Source organism: Triticum aestivum, chromosome 1B, assembly GCF_018294505.1.
Source record: "Triticum aestivum cultivar Chinese Spring chromosome 1B, IWGSC CS RefSeq v2.1, whole genome shotgun sequence".
NCBI classification, from domain to species: Eukaryota; Viridiplantae; Streptophyta; class Magnoliopsida; order Poales; family Poaceae; genus Triticum; species Triticum aestivum.
In genome coordinates, this window is record NC_057795.1 from 421,116,699 (window position 1) to 421,131,256 (window position 14,558).

The window sequence follows — 14,558 nt, forward strand, 5'->3', positions numbered from 1 at the left end:
GTAACGGAGGAGGCCATCCACTTGCCTCCCACTCCGGACATAGTTGGATAAGGTTGAGGTGAGATGTGCGGACTTGGGCACTGGAGCTCGAGTTCGTGGAGATGGATAAGCCAAGGAGGAAGAAGGCGCAGGTAAAAGGGTTGGATCTTTATCCCCTTATATGGGCAGACGAAAACATGCGTCCCCACCGGCCTGATAAAACTCGCTTATCACCCAAGCGCCGCAATCAATGGCGCGGTTGGGTTACCCACGTCCGTATTGATGGGAATCCCAGAATAAGGGGAACATGATCTCTGCTTCGACAAGACGTGCCAAGGAAACCGCTTCGCTAAACACGCTGAGGTGGTACAATAAAAACGATTCAAGTAAAGGCTTGGTAGTGGTGTGATGTCACGCCACCAAATACGTCAGCAAAATGAACTTGTGTAAATATTATTCTCTCTATGGTGGTATGTGGAATTTATTTTGCAGAGCCGGACACTATCCTGGTGTTCACAATCTTCTATAAATTATTCGGAGAAGGAACCCGCCTTGCAATGCTGAAGACAATATGCGCGCCGGACTCGTCGTCATTGAAGCCTGGTTCAGGGGCTACTGAGGGAGTCCTGGATTAGGGGGTGTCCGGATAGGCGAACTATCGTCATCGGCCGGACTCCAAGACTATGAAGATACAAGATTGAAGACTTCGTCCCGTGTCCAGATGGGACTTTCCTTGGCGTGGAAGGCAAGCTTGGCAATATGGATATGTAGATCTCCTACCATTGTAACCGACTCTGTGTAACCCTAGCCCTCTCCGGTGTCTATATAAACCGGATGGCTTTAGTCCATAGGACGAACAACAATTACCATAGGCTAGCTTCTAGGGTTTAGCCTCCTTGATCTCGTGGTAGATCTACTCTTGTAATACCCACATCATCAATATCAATCAAGCAGGACGTAGGGTTTTACCTCCATCAAGAGGGCCCGAACCTGGGTAAAACATCGTGTCCCTTGTCTCCTGTTACCATCCGCCTAGACGCACAGTTCGGGACCCCCTACCCGAGATCCGCCGGTTTTGACACCGACACCGTTCATGCGTACCGAGGCCAGACATCATCCCCAGAGCCTGAGCCGCAACCACCACTTGACCCTTACCGACCATCATGTTATCAGTGGGATCCGGAGGAGATTGCCATCCAATGGTACCCAGATGATACTCCTCAGTAAACCGGAGGGAGTAGCTCTAATCCATGGCCATAGATCAACTTAGGCCAAAAGCCTAAGCTTGGGGGAGTACGTATTCCTCACTGACTTTACATTCATGTTCACACACTCATTCTAGTGTCGGTGACTCATACTCTTTCGTTGTACTATCCATGCTAGTTTAGTTTATTCTTTTGCTTTCTTCTTGTGTGTTTGATTAATCTTAAGAAAAACAAAAAAATAGTTAGTTTAATTTCTATGTTGTAGTAGTAGTAATTAGAAGAAAACCCAAAAATATTTCTCGTTCTTCTTTTTGCTTGTTGGAAGCTTTCCTGTGTAAATAGTTTTATTTCTTTTCTTTCCTTTGGGGGTCGAGAGGAGAAGACCATTATGAAAATGTCTAAGTGGCTCTCATGTGCATGATTGTTGATTTAACCAAGAGCCCATATTACTTGTCTTCTCCCTTGAATTGAATGCCTGCAGATTCCAGCTTAGTCCAATGCACGTGCACTATTATTATTATTCACACCGTTCGGTCGTGCAAGTGAAAGGCGGTAATGATGATATATGATGAAATGATTGAGATAAGAGGAGCTAGTATGAACTCGACCTCTCTTGTTTTTGTAAATATGATTAGTTCATCGTTCCTGATTCAGCCTATTATGAATAAACATGTTTGCAATGACAATTAGAGATTATAGTTGCTTATTACATGCTTAATTAGCTATGAGTCTATAATGGCTTACCTTGCGTGCCAACATGCTATTAAAATGGTTGTGATGTGGTATGATAGGGTGGTATCCTCCTTTGAATGATTCGAGTGACTTGACTTGGCACATGTTCACACATGTAGTTGAAACAAAATCAACATAGCCTTCACGATATTTATGTTCATGGTGGATTATATCCTACTCATGCTTTCACTCGGTGTTGATTAATTTTAAAGCATGTTCATGAATGTTGTCGCTCTCTCAGTTGGTCGCTCCCCAGTCTTTTTCTAGCCTTCACTTGTACTAAGCGGAAATACTGCTTGTGCATTCACTTCCATAAACCCCAAAGTTATTCCATATGAGTCCATCATACCTTCCTATATGCGGTATCTACCTGCCATTCCAAGTAAATTTGTATGTGCCAAACTCCAAACCTTCAGATGAAATTATGTTTTGTATGCTCGAACAACTCATGTAACAACTAGGGTTGTCTGTATCTTCCATGTTAGGCGGGTTATTCTCAAGAGGAGTGGACTCCGCTCCTCACTCACGAGAAAATGGTTGGTAAACAGGATGCCCAGTCCCATGCTCAAATCAAATCAAATAATTAAACAAAACCCCCCCCCCATGATTTTTGTTAGTTGGAGGCACCTGTTGTTTCGGGAAAGCCATGGATTGATGCTTGTTGGTGGAGGGGGAGTATAAACTTTACCATTCTGTTTGGGAACCGCCTATAATGTGTGTAGCATGGAAGGTATCGAGATCTCTCAGTTGTTATGTTGACAGTGAAAGTATTACCGCTCAAAATGTTATTTATCTCTATTTCAAAGTCGAGCTCTGGCACCTTTGCAAATCCCTGCTTCCCTCTGCGAATGGCCTATCTATTTACTTTTATGTTGAGTCATCACCCTCTTATTAAAAGCACCCGCTGGAGAGCACCGCTGTCATTTGCATGCATTACTATTAGTTTATATTGGGTATGACTATGAGTGGATCTCTTTTACCATGAATTACAATGTTTGGTTAGTCCTTGATCTTTAAAGGTGCTCTGCATTTATTTTTTGCGGTCTCAGAAAGGCCTAGTGAGATACCATCTTGTTATATCATATTATGATTGTTTTGAGAAAGTGTTGTCATCCGAGTTTTATTATTATTGCTCGCTAGTTGATTATGCCATTGATATGAGTAAACATGAGACCTAAGTGTTATTGTGAATATGGTTAGTTCATAATCTTTGCTGAAAACTTGAATGCTGGCTTTACATATTTACAACAACAAGAGCAAACAAAGTTTGTAAAAGTTTTTCTTTATCACTTTCAGTTTATCAACTGAATTGCTTGAGGACAAGCAAATGTTTAAGCTTGGGGGAGTTGATACGTCTCCGTCGTATATACTTTTCCAAACACTTTTGCCCTTGTTTTGGACTCTAACTTGCATGATTTGAATGGAACTAACCAGGACTGACGCTGTTTGTAGCAGAACTGCCATGGTGTTATTTTTGTACAGAAATAAAAGTTCTCGGAATGACTTGCAAATCCACGGAGCAACTTTTCAGAATTAATAAAAAATATTGGCGAAAGAATCAGCGTCAGGGGGCCCACACCCTATCCACGAGGGTGGGGGCCGCACCCCCTCCCCTAGGGCGCTCCCCCTGCCTCTTGGGGCCCCTGGGCGTTCACCGACCTCAACTCCAACTCCATATATTTGCTTTCGCGGAGAAAAAAAATATGAGAAGAAGGGTTCATCACGTTTTAAGATACGGAGCCGCCGCCAAGCCCTAAAATCTCTCGGGAGGGCTGATCTGGAGTTCATTCGGGACTCCGGAGAGGGGAATCCGTCGCCATCGTCATCATCAACCATCCTCCATCACCAATTTCATGATGCTCACTGTCGTGCGTGAGTAATTCCACCGTAGGCTTGCTGGACAGTGATGGGTTGGATGAGATTTACCATGTAATCGAGTTAGTTTTGTTAGGGTTTGATCCCTAGTATCCACTATGTTCTGAGATTGATGTTGCTATGACTTTGCTATGCTTAATGCTTGTCACTAGGGCCCAAGTGCCATGATTTCAGATCTGAACCTATTATGTTTTCATGAATATATGTCAGTTCTTGATCCTATCTTGCAAGTCTATAGTCACCTATTATGTGTTATGATCCGTTAACCCCAAAGTGACAATAATCGGGATACTTACCGATGATGACCGTAGTTTGAGGAGTTCATGTATTCACTAAGTGTTAATGCTTTGGTCCGGTACTCTATTAAAAGGACGCCTCAATATCCCTTAGTTTCCATTAGGACCCCGCTGCCACGGGAGAGTAGGACAAAAGATGTCATGCAAGTTCTTTTCCATAAGCACCTATGACTATGTTCGGAATACATGCCTACATTACATTGATGAACTGGAGCTAGTTCTGTGTCACCCTATGTTATAACTATTACATCAGGAATCGCATCTGACATAATTATCCATCACCTATCCAATGCCTACGAGCTTTTCACATATTGTCCTTTGCTTAGTTACTTTGCCGTTGCCTCTGTTACAATTACTACAACACTGCTACTGTTACTTTTGCTACTGTTACCATTACTTCCATACTATTTTGCTACTAAATACTTTGCTGCAGATACTAAGTTATCCAGGTGTGGTTGAATTGACAACTCAACTGCTAATACTTGAGAATATTCTTTGGCTCCCCTTGTGTTGAATCAATAAATTTGGGTTGAATACTCTACCCTCGAAAACTGTTGCGATCCCCTATACTTGCAGGTTATCAGTGTCCATGTACCCTCGTAGATCGAAAGTGGAAGTGTTTAGTAATGCGGTTGATGTAGTCGAACGTCTTCGCGATCCAATCTATCCAAGTACCAAACGTATGGCAGCTCCGCGTTCAGCACACGTTCAGCTCGATGACGTCCCTCGTGCTCTTGATCCAGTTGAGGATGAGGGAGAGTTTCATCAGCATGACAATGTGGCAACGGTGATGATGATGTTACCAGCGCAGGGCTTCGCCTAAGCACTATGGGGATATGATCGAGGTGTGTAACTGTGGAGGGGGGCACCTCACACGGCTAAGGCAAAATTGGTGTGTGTTTGGGGTGCCCCCGGCCCACGTATATAAAGGAGGGAGGGAGAGAGGTCGTCCCCCTAGGTGCGCGCCAAGAGTATGGAGTCCTACTAGTGTTGGAAATATGCCCTAGAGGCAATAATAAAATGGTTATTATTATATTTCCTTGTTCATGATAATTGTCTACTGTTCATGCTATAATTGTATTAACTGGAAACCATAATACATGTGTGAATACATAGACCACAACATGTCCCTAGTGAGCCTCTAGTTGACTAGCTCGTTGATCAATAGATGGTTATGGTTTCCTGACCATGGACATAGGATGTCATTGATAATGGGATCACATCATTAGGAGAATGATGTGATGGACAAGGCCCAATCCTAAGCATAGCACAAGATCATGTAGTTCGTTTGCTAAAGGTTTTCTAATGTCAAGTATCATTTCCTTAGACCATGAGATTGTGCAACTCCCGGATACCGTAGGAATGCTTTGGGTGTACCAAACGTCACAACGTAACTGGGTGGCTATAAAGGTGCACTACAGGTATCTCTGAAAGTATCTGTTGGGTTGGCACGAATCGAGACTGGGATTTGTCACTCCGTATGACGGAGAGGTATCTCTGGGCCCACTCGGTAATGCATCATCATAATGAGCTCAATGTGACTAAGTAGTTAGTCACGGGATCATGCATTACGGAACGAGTAAAGTGACTTACCGGTAACGAGATTGAACGAGGTATTGGGATATCGACGATCGAATCTCGGGCAAGTAACATACCGATTGACAAAGGGAATTGTATACGGGATTGATTGAATCCCCGACATCGTGGTTCATCCAATGAGATCATCGTGGAACATGTGGGAGCCAACATGGATATCCAGATGCCGCTGTTGGTTATTGGCCAGAGAACGTCTTGGTCATGTCTGCATGATTCCCGAACCCGTAGGGTCTACACACTTAAGGTTCAGTGACGTTAGAGTTATTATGGGAAATAGTATGTGTTTACCGAAGGTAGTTAGGACTCCCGAATGTGATCCCGGACATCACGAGGAGTTCCGGACTAGTCCGGCGGTGAAGAACGATATATTGGAAGAAGGGTATTGGAGTCCGGAAGTGTTCCGGGGTACCAGGCTATGGCCAGCATGACCGAAAGGTGTTTCGGGAGCCCCGGCAAGTGTTGGAGGGCCTCATGGGCCAAAAGGGAAGGGGCAAACCAGCCCATTAGGGGTGGTGAGCCCCCACACCCTTTCCCACGTTATTTGGGGAGGTAGGGCGCCTCCACCTGGCTTGGGAGGCAATCCTCCACGTGCTTGGCTTGGGGGGCAAGTCTCCTTAGGATTTTCCCTAGGGAGATCCAATCTGCTTGGCCGCCGCCCCCTAGGGGAAACCCTAGGGCGCCTCCCCCTCTCCCCTTGCCCCTATATATAGTGGAGGGGTGGGAGGGCAGCCGCACCTCTTCCCCTGGCGCAACCCTCTCCCTCCGCCAACACCTCCTCCTCCGTAGTGCTTGGCGAAGCCCTGCTGGAGAACCACGAACTCCACCAACACCATGTCATCGTGTTGTCGGAGTTCTCCCTCAACTTCTCCTCTCCCCTTGTTGGGTCAAGAAGGAGGAGACGTCCCCGGGCTGTACGTGTGTTAAACACGGAGGCGCCGTCCGTTCGGTGCTAGATCGGATCTTCTGTGATTTGGATCGCCACGAGTACGACTCCATCGACCGCGTTCTTGTAACGCTTCCGCTTAGCGATCTTCAAGGGTATGAAGATGCACTCCCCCTCTCTGTCTCTCTTGTTGCTAGAATCTCCTAGATTGATCTTGGTGATACGTAGGAAAATTTTGAATTTCTGCTACGTTCCCCAACAGTGGCATCATGAGCTAGGTCTATTGCGTAGATTCTATGCACGAGTAGAACACAAGTTATTGTGGGCGTTGATTTTGTTCAATATGCTTACCGTTACAAGTCCTATCTTGTTTCGACGGTATTGTGGGATGAAGCGGCCCGGGCCGACCTTACACGTACACTTACGTGAGACAGGTTCCACCGACTGACATGCACTTGTTGCATAAGGTGGCTAGCGGGTGCCAGTCTCTCCCACTTTAGTCGAATCGGATTTGATGAAAAGGGTCCTTATGAAGGGTAAATAGCAATTGGCATATCACGTTGTGGTTTTGGCGTAGGTAAGAAACGTTCTTGCTAGAAACCTATAGCAGCCACGTAAAAACTTGCAACAACAATTAGAGGACGTCTAACTTGTTTTTGCAGCATATGCCGTGTGATGTGATATGGCCAAAAAGGATGTGATGAATGAAATATATGTGATGTATGAGATTATTCATGTTCTTGTAATAGGAATCACGACTTGCATGTCGATGAGTATGACAACCGGCAGGAGCCACAGGAGTTGCCTTAATTTATTATATGACCTGCGTGTCATTGAATAACGCCATGTAATTACTTTACTTTATTGCTAACCTGTTAGCCATAGTAGTAGAAGTAATAGTTGGCAAGACAACTTCATGGAGACACGATGATGGAGATCATGGTGTCATGCCGGTGACGATAATGATCATGGCACCCCAAAGATGGAGATTAAAAGGAGCAAAATGATATTGGCCATATCATGTCACTATTTGATTGCATGAGATGTTTATCATGTTTTTACATCTTATTTGCTTAGTACGACGGTAGTAAATTATATGATCCCTCATAATAATTTCAAGAAAGTGTTCCCCTAACTGTGCGCCATTGCAAGAGTTCGTTGTTTCGAAGCACCACGTGATGATCGGGTGTGATAGATTCTAACATTCACATACAACGGGTGTAAGCCAGATTTACACATGCAAAACACTTAGGTTGACTTGACGAGCCTAGCATGTACAGACATGGCCTCGGAACACAAGAGACCGAAGGTCGAACATGAGTCGTATAGAAGATACGATCAACATGAAGATGTTCATCGATGATGACTAGTCCGTCTCACGTGATGATCGGACATGGCCTAGTTGACTCGGATCATGTATCACTTAGATGACTAGAGGGATGTCTATCTAAGTGGGAGTTCATTAACCAGATGAACTTAATTATCATGAACATAGTCAAAAGGTCTTTGCAAATTATGTCGTAGCTTACGTTTTAGTTCTACTGTTTAAGATATGTTCCTAGAGAAAATTTTAGTTGAAAGTTGATAGTAGCAATTATGCGGACTGGGTCCATAAACTGAGGATTGTCCTCATTGCTGCATAGAAGGCTTATGTCCTTAATGCACCGCTCGGTGTGCTGAACCTCAAACGTCGTCTGTGGATGTTGCGAACATTTGACATACACGTTTTGATGACTACATGATAGTTCAGTAATGTTAAACGGTTCAGAATTGTGGCGCCGAAGACGTTTTTGAAACGTTGCGGAACATATGAGATGTTCCAAGGGCTGAAATTGGGATTTCAGGCTCGTGCCCAAGTCAAGAGGTATAAGACCTCCGACGAGTTTCTTAGCCTATAAACTAAAGGAGATAAGCTCAATCGTTGAGCTTGTACTCAGATTGTCTGGGTACAACAATCACTTGAATCGAGTGGGAATTAATCTTCCAGATGAGATAGTGATGTTTCTCCAAAGTCATTGCCACCAAGCTACTAGAGCTTCGTGATGAACTATAACATATCAGGGATAGATATGATGATCCTTGAGCTAATCATGATGTTCGACACCGCGAAAGTAGAAATCAAGAAGGAACATCAATTGTTGATGGTTAGTAAAACCACTAGTCTCAAGAAGGGCAAGGGCAAGAAGGGATACTTCATGAAACGACAAATCAGTTGCTGCTCTAGTGAAGAAACCCAAGGTTGAACCCAAACCCGAGACTAAGTGCTTCTTTAATGAGGGGAACGGTCACTGAAGCAGAACTACCCTAGATACTTGGTAGATGAGAAGCCTGGCAAGGTCGACAGAAGTATATTGGATATACATTATATTAATGTGTACTTTACTAGTACTCCTAGTAGCGCCATGGTAATAGATACCAGTTCAGTTGCTAAGTGTTAGTAACTCAAAATAAAAGGCTACAGAATAAACGGAGACTAGCTAAAGGCGAGGTGACGATATGTGTTGGAAGTATTTCCAAGGTTGATGTGATCAAACATCGCACGCTCCCTCTACCATCGGGATCGGTGTTAAACCTAAATAATTGTTATTTGGTGTTTGCGTTGAGCATAGACATGATTGGATTATGTCTATCGCAAAACGGTTATTCATTTAAGGAGAATAATGGTTACTTTATTTATTTGAATAATACCTTCAATGGTCTTGCACCCAAAATGAATGGTCTATTGAATCTCGATCGTAGTGATACACATGTTCATGCCAAAAGATATAAGATAGTAATGATATAGTGCCACCTACTTGTGGCACTACCATTTGAGTCATATTGGTATAAAATTCATGAAGAAGCTCCATATTGATGGATCTTTGGACTCACTCATTTTTGAAAAGTTTGAGACATGCGAACCATGTCTATTGGTATGTACGCATGAAGAAACTCCATGCAGATGGACCGTTTGGACTCACTTGATTTTGAATCACTTGAGACATGTAAATCATACCACATGGGCAAGATGACTGAAAGCCTCGTTTTCAGTGAAATGGAACAAGAAAGCAACTTGTTGGAAGTAATGCATTTTGATGTGTGCAGTCCAATGAGTGCTGAGGCATGCAGTGGATATCGTTATGTTCTTACTTCACAGATGATTTGAGTAGATGCCAAGTGTATTTACTTGATGAAACAAAAGTCTGAATTGTTGAAAGGTTCAAGTAATTTCAGAGTGAAGTTTCAGATCGTTGTGACAAAAGGATAAAATGTCTATGATATGATCATAGAGATGAATATCTGAGTTGCGTATTTGGTACACAATTAAGACATTGTGGAAATTGTTTCACAACTAATACCGCCTGGAACACCATAGTGTGATGGTGTGTACAAACATCATAGATGCACCCTATTGGATATGGATCATACCATGATGTCTCTTATCAAATTACCACTATCGTTTATGGATTAGGCATTAGAGACAACTGCATTCACTTTAATAGGGCACCACATAATTCCGTTGAGATGACGCCGTGTGAACTATGGTTTAGAGAAACCTAAGTTGTTGTTTCTTAAAAGTTTGGGGCTGCAATGCTTATGTGAAAAAGTTTCATGCTGATAAGCTCGAACCCAAAGCGGATAAATGCATCTTCATAGGACACCCAAACAGTTGGGTATACCTCCTAATTCAGATCCGGAAGCAAAAGTAATTGTTTCTAGAAACGGGTCCTTTCTCGAGGAAAAGTTTCTCTCGAAAGAATAGAGTGGGAGGATGGTGGAGACTTGATGAGGTTATTGAACCGTCACTTCAACCAGTGTGTAGCAGGGCACATGAAGTTGTTCCTGTGGCGCCTACACCAGTTGAAGTGGAAGCTGATGACAGTGATCATAAAACTTCGGATCAAGTTACTACCAAACCTCGTAGGTCGACAAGGACGCGTACTGCTTCTGAGTGGTACGGTAGTCCTGTCTTGGAGGTCATGTTCCTAGAAAACAATGAACCTACGAGCTATGGAGAAGCGATGGTGGGCCCGGATTCCGACGAATGGCTCGAGGCCATAAAATCCGAGAGAGGATCCATGTATGAAAACAAAGTATAGACTTTGGAAGAACTACTTGATGGTCGTAAGGCTGTTGGGTACAGATGGATTTTAAAAGGAAGACGGACAATGATGGTAAGTATCACCATTAAGAATGCTCGACTTGTTGTTAAGATGTTTTCCGACAAGTTCAAGGAGTTGACTACGATGAGACTTTCTCACTCGTAACGATGCTAAGAGTATGTTGGAATTATATTAGCAGTTACTGCATTATTTATGAAATCTTGCAGATAGGATGTCAAAACATTGTTTCCTCGAAGAGTTGCTTGAGGAAAGGTTGTATGTGATACAACCAGAAAGTTTTTACAATCCTAAAAGATGCTAACAAGTATGCAAAACTCCAGCAATCCTTCTAAGGATTGGAGTAAGCATCTCGTAGTTGGAATATACGCTTTGATGAGATGATCAAAGATTTTGGGTTTATACAAAGTTTATGAGAAACTTGTATTTCCAAAGAAGTGAGTGGGAGCACTATAGCATTTCTAATGAGTATATGTTGTTGACATATTGTTGATCGGAAATGATGTAGAATTTCTGGAAAGCATAAAGGGTTATTTGAAAAGTGTTTTTCAATGGAAACCCTGGATTAAGCTACTTGAACATTGAGCATCAAGATCTATAAGGATAGATCAAAAACCCTTAATAGTACTTTCAAATAAATACATACCGTGACAAGATTTTGAAGGAGTTCAAAATAGATCGGCAAAGAAGGAGTTCTTGGCTGTGTTATAAGGTGTGAGTATTGAATAAGACTCAAGACCTCACCATGGCATAAGAGAGAGAAAGGACGAAGGTCGTCCCCTATGCTTTAGACGTAGGCTCTACAATATGCTATGTTGTGTACCACACCTGAAGTGTGCCTTACCGTGAGTCAGTCAAGTGGTACAAGAGTGATCCAGGAATGGATCACAAGACAGCGGTCAAAGTTATCCTTAGTAACTAGTGGACTAAGGAATTTTCTCGATTATGGAGGTGGTAAAAGAGTTCGTCGTAAAGGGTTACGTCGATGCAAACTTTGAGACTAATCTGGATGACTATGAGTAGTAAATCGGATTCATATAGTAGAACAGTTATTTGGAATAGCTCCAAATAGCGCGTGGTAGCTGCATCTACAAGATGACATAGAGATTTGCAAAGCACACACGGATCTGAAAGGTTCAGATCCGTTGACTAATAACCTCTCTCACAAGCGAGATATGATCAAACCCCATGGGTGTTGGATTCATTACAATCACATAGTGATGTGAACTAGATTATTGACTCTAGTGCAAGTGGGAGACTGTTGGAAATATGCCCTAGAGGCAATAATAAAATGGCTATTATTATATTTCCTTGTTCATGATAATTGTCTATTGTTCATGCTATAATTGTATAACTGGAAACCGTAATACACGTGTGAATACATAGACCACAACATGTCCCTAGTGAGCCTCTAGTTGACTAGCTCGTTGATCAATAGATGGTTATGGTTTCCTGACCATGGACATAGGATGTCATTGATAACGGGATCACATCATTAGGAGAATGATGTGATGGGACAAGACCCAATCCTAAGCATAGCACAAGATCGTGTAGTTCGTTTGCTAAAGGTTTTCTAATGTCAAGTATCATTTCCTTAGACCATGAGATTGTGCAACTCCCGGATACCGTAGGAATGCTTTGGGTGTACCAAACGTCACAACGTAACTGGGTGGCTATAAAGATGCACTACAGGTATCTCCGAAAGTGTCTGTTGGGTTGGCACGAATCGAGACTGGGATTTGTCACTCCGTATGACGGAGAGGTATCTCTGGGCCCACTCGGTAATGCATCATCATAATGAGCTCAATGTGACTAAGTAGTTAGTCACGGGATCATGCATTACGGAACGAGTAAAGTGACTTGCCGGTAACGAGATTGAACAAGGTATTGGGATACCGACGATCGAATCTCGGGCAAGTAACGTACCGATTGACAAAGGGAATTGTATACGGGATTGATTGAATCCCCGACATCGTGGTTCATCCGATGAGATCATCGTGGAACATGTGGGAGCAAACATGGGTATCCAGATCCCGCTGTTGGTTATTGTCCAGAGAACGTCTCGGTCATGTCTGCATGATTCCCAAACCCGTAGGGTCTACACACTTAAGGTTCGGTGACGTTAGAGTTGTTATGGGAAATAGTATGTGGTTACCGAAGGTAGTTCAGAGTCCCGGATGTGATCCTGGATGTCACGAGGAGTTCCGGAATGGTCCGGCGGGGAAGATCGATATATTGGACGAAGGGTATTGGAGTCCGGAAGTGTTCTAGGGGTACCAGGCTATGGCCAGCATGACCGAAAGGTGTTTCGTGAGCCCCGACAAGTGTTGGAGGGCCTCATGGGCCAAAGGGGAAGGGGAAAACCAGCCCACTAAGGGGTGGTGCACCTCCCACACCCTTTCCCACGTTATTTGGGGAGGTGTGGCGCCTCCACCTGGCTTGGGAGGCAATCCTCCACCTGCTTGGCTTGGGGGACAAGTCTCCCTAGGATTTTCCCTAGGAAGATCCAATCTGCTTGGCCGCCGCCCCCTAGGGGAAACCCTAGGGCGCCTCCCCCTCTCCCCTTGCCCCTATATATAGTGGAGGGGTGGGAGGGCAGCCGCACCTCTTCCCTGGCGCAACCCTCTCCCTCCTCCAACACCTCCTCCTCCTCCGTAGTGCTTGGCGAAGCCCTGCTGGAGAACCACGAACTCCACCAACACCACGCTGTCGTGCTGTCGGAGTTCTCCCTCAACTTCTCCTCTCCCCTTGCTGGATCAAGAAGGAGGAGACGTCCCCGGGCTGTACGTGTGTTGAACATGGAGGCGCCATCCATTCGGCGCTAGATCAGATCTTCCGTGATTTGGATCGCCACGAGTACGACTCCATCGAACCTGTTCTTGTAACGCTTCCGCTTAGCGATCTTCAAGGGTATGAAGATGCACTCTCTCTCTCTCTCGTTGCTAGAATCTCCTAGATTGATCTTGGTGATACGTAGGAAAATTTTGAATTTCTGCTACGTTCCCCAACAACTAGGACTTCCAAGTCCTAGTAGGAATCCCTTCCCTTTTTGGAGTAGGAGAGAAGGAAAGAGGGAAAGAGAGAGGGAGTAGGAAAGGGCAGGGGGGCGCCGCCCCCTTCCCCTAGTCCAATTCAGACCCATGGGGGGGGGCACCACCTCCCCTTGGCCTGCCTCCTCCTTCCCGTATGGCCCAATAAGGCCCATTACTTCTCCCGGTGAATTCCCGTAACCCCGTGGTACTCCGAAAAATACCCGAATCACTCGGAACCTTTCCGATGTCCGAATATAGCCTTCCAATATATAAATCTTTATGTCTCAACCATTTAGAGACTCCTCGTCATGTCCGTGATCTCATTCGGGACTCCGAACAAACTTCGGTCATCAAAACACATAACTCATAATACAAATCGTCATCGAACGTTAAGCGTGCGGACCCTACGGGTTTGAGAACTATGTAGACATGATCGAGACACATCTCCGATCAATAACCAATAACGAAACCTCGATGCTCATATTGGCTCCTACATATTCTATGAAGATCTCAAACCACATAACAACATACGTTGTTCCTTTGCCATCGGTATGTTACTTGCCTGAGATTCAATCATCGGTATCATCATACCTAGTTCAATCTTGTTACCGGCAAGTCTCTTTACTCATTCCGTAATGCTTCATCCCGCAACTAATTCATTAGTCATATTGCTTGCAAGGCTTATAGTGATGAGCATTACCGAGAGGGCCCAGAGATACCTCTCCGATACACGGAGTGACAAATCCTAATCTCGATCTATGCCAACCCAACAAACACCTTCGGAGACACCTTTAGAGCATCTTTATAATCATCCAATTACGTTGTGACGTTTGATAGCACACAAGGTGTTCCTCCGGTAT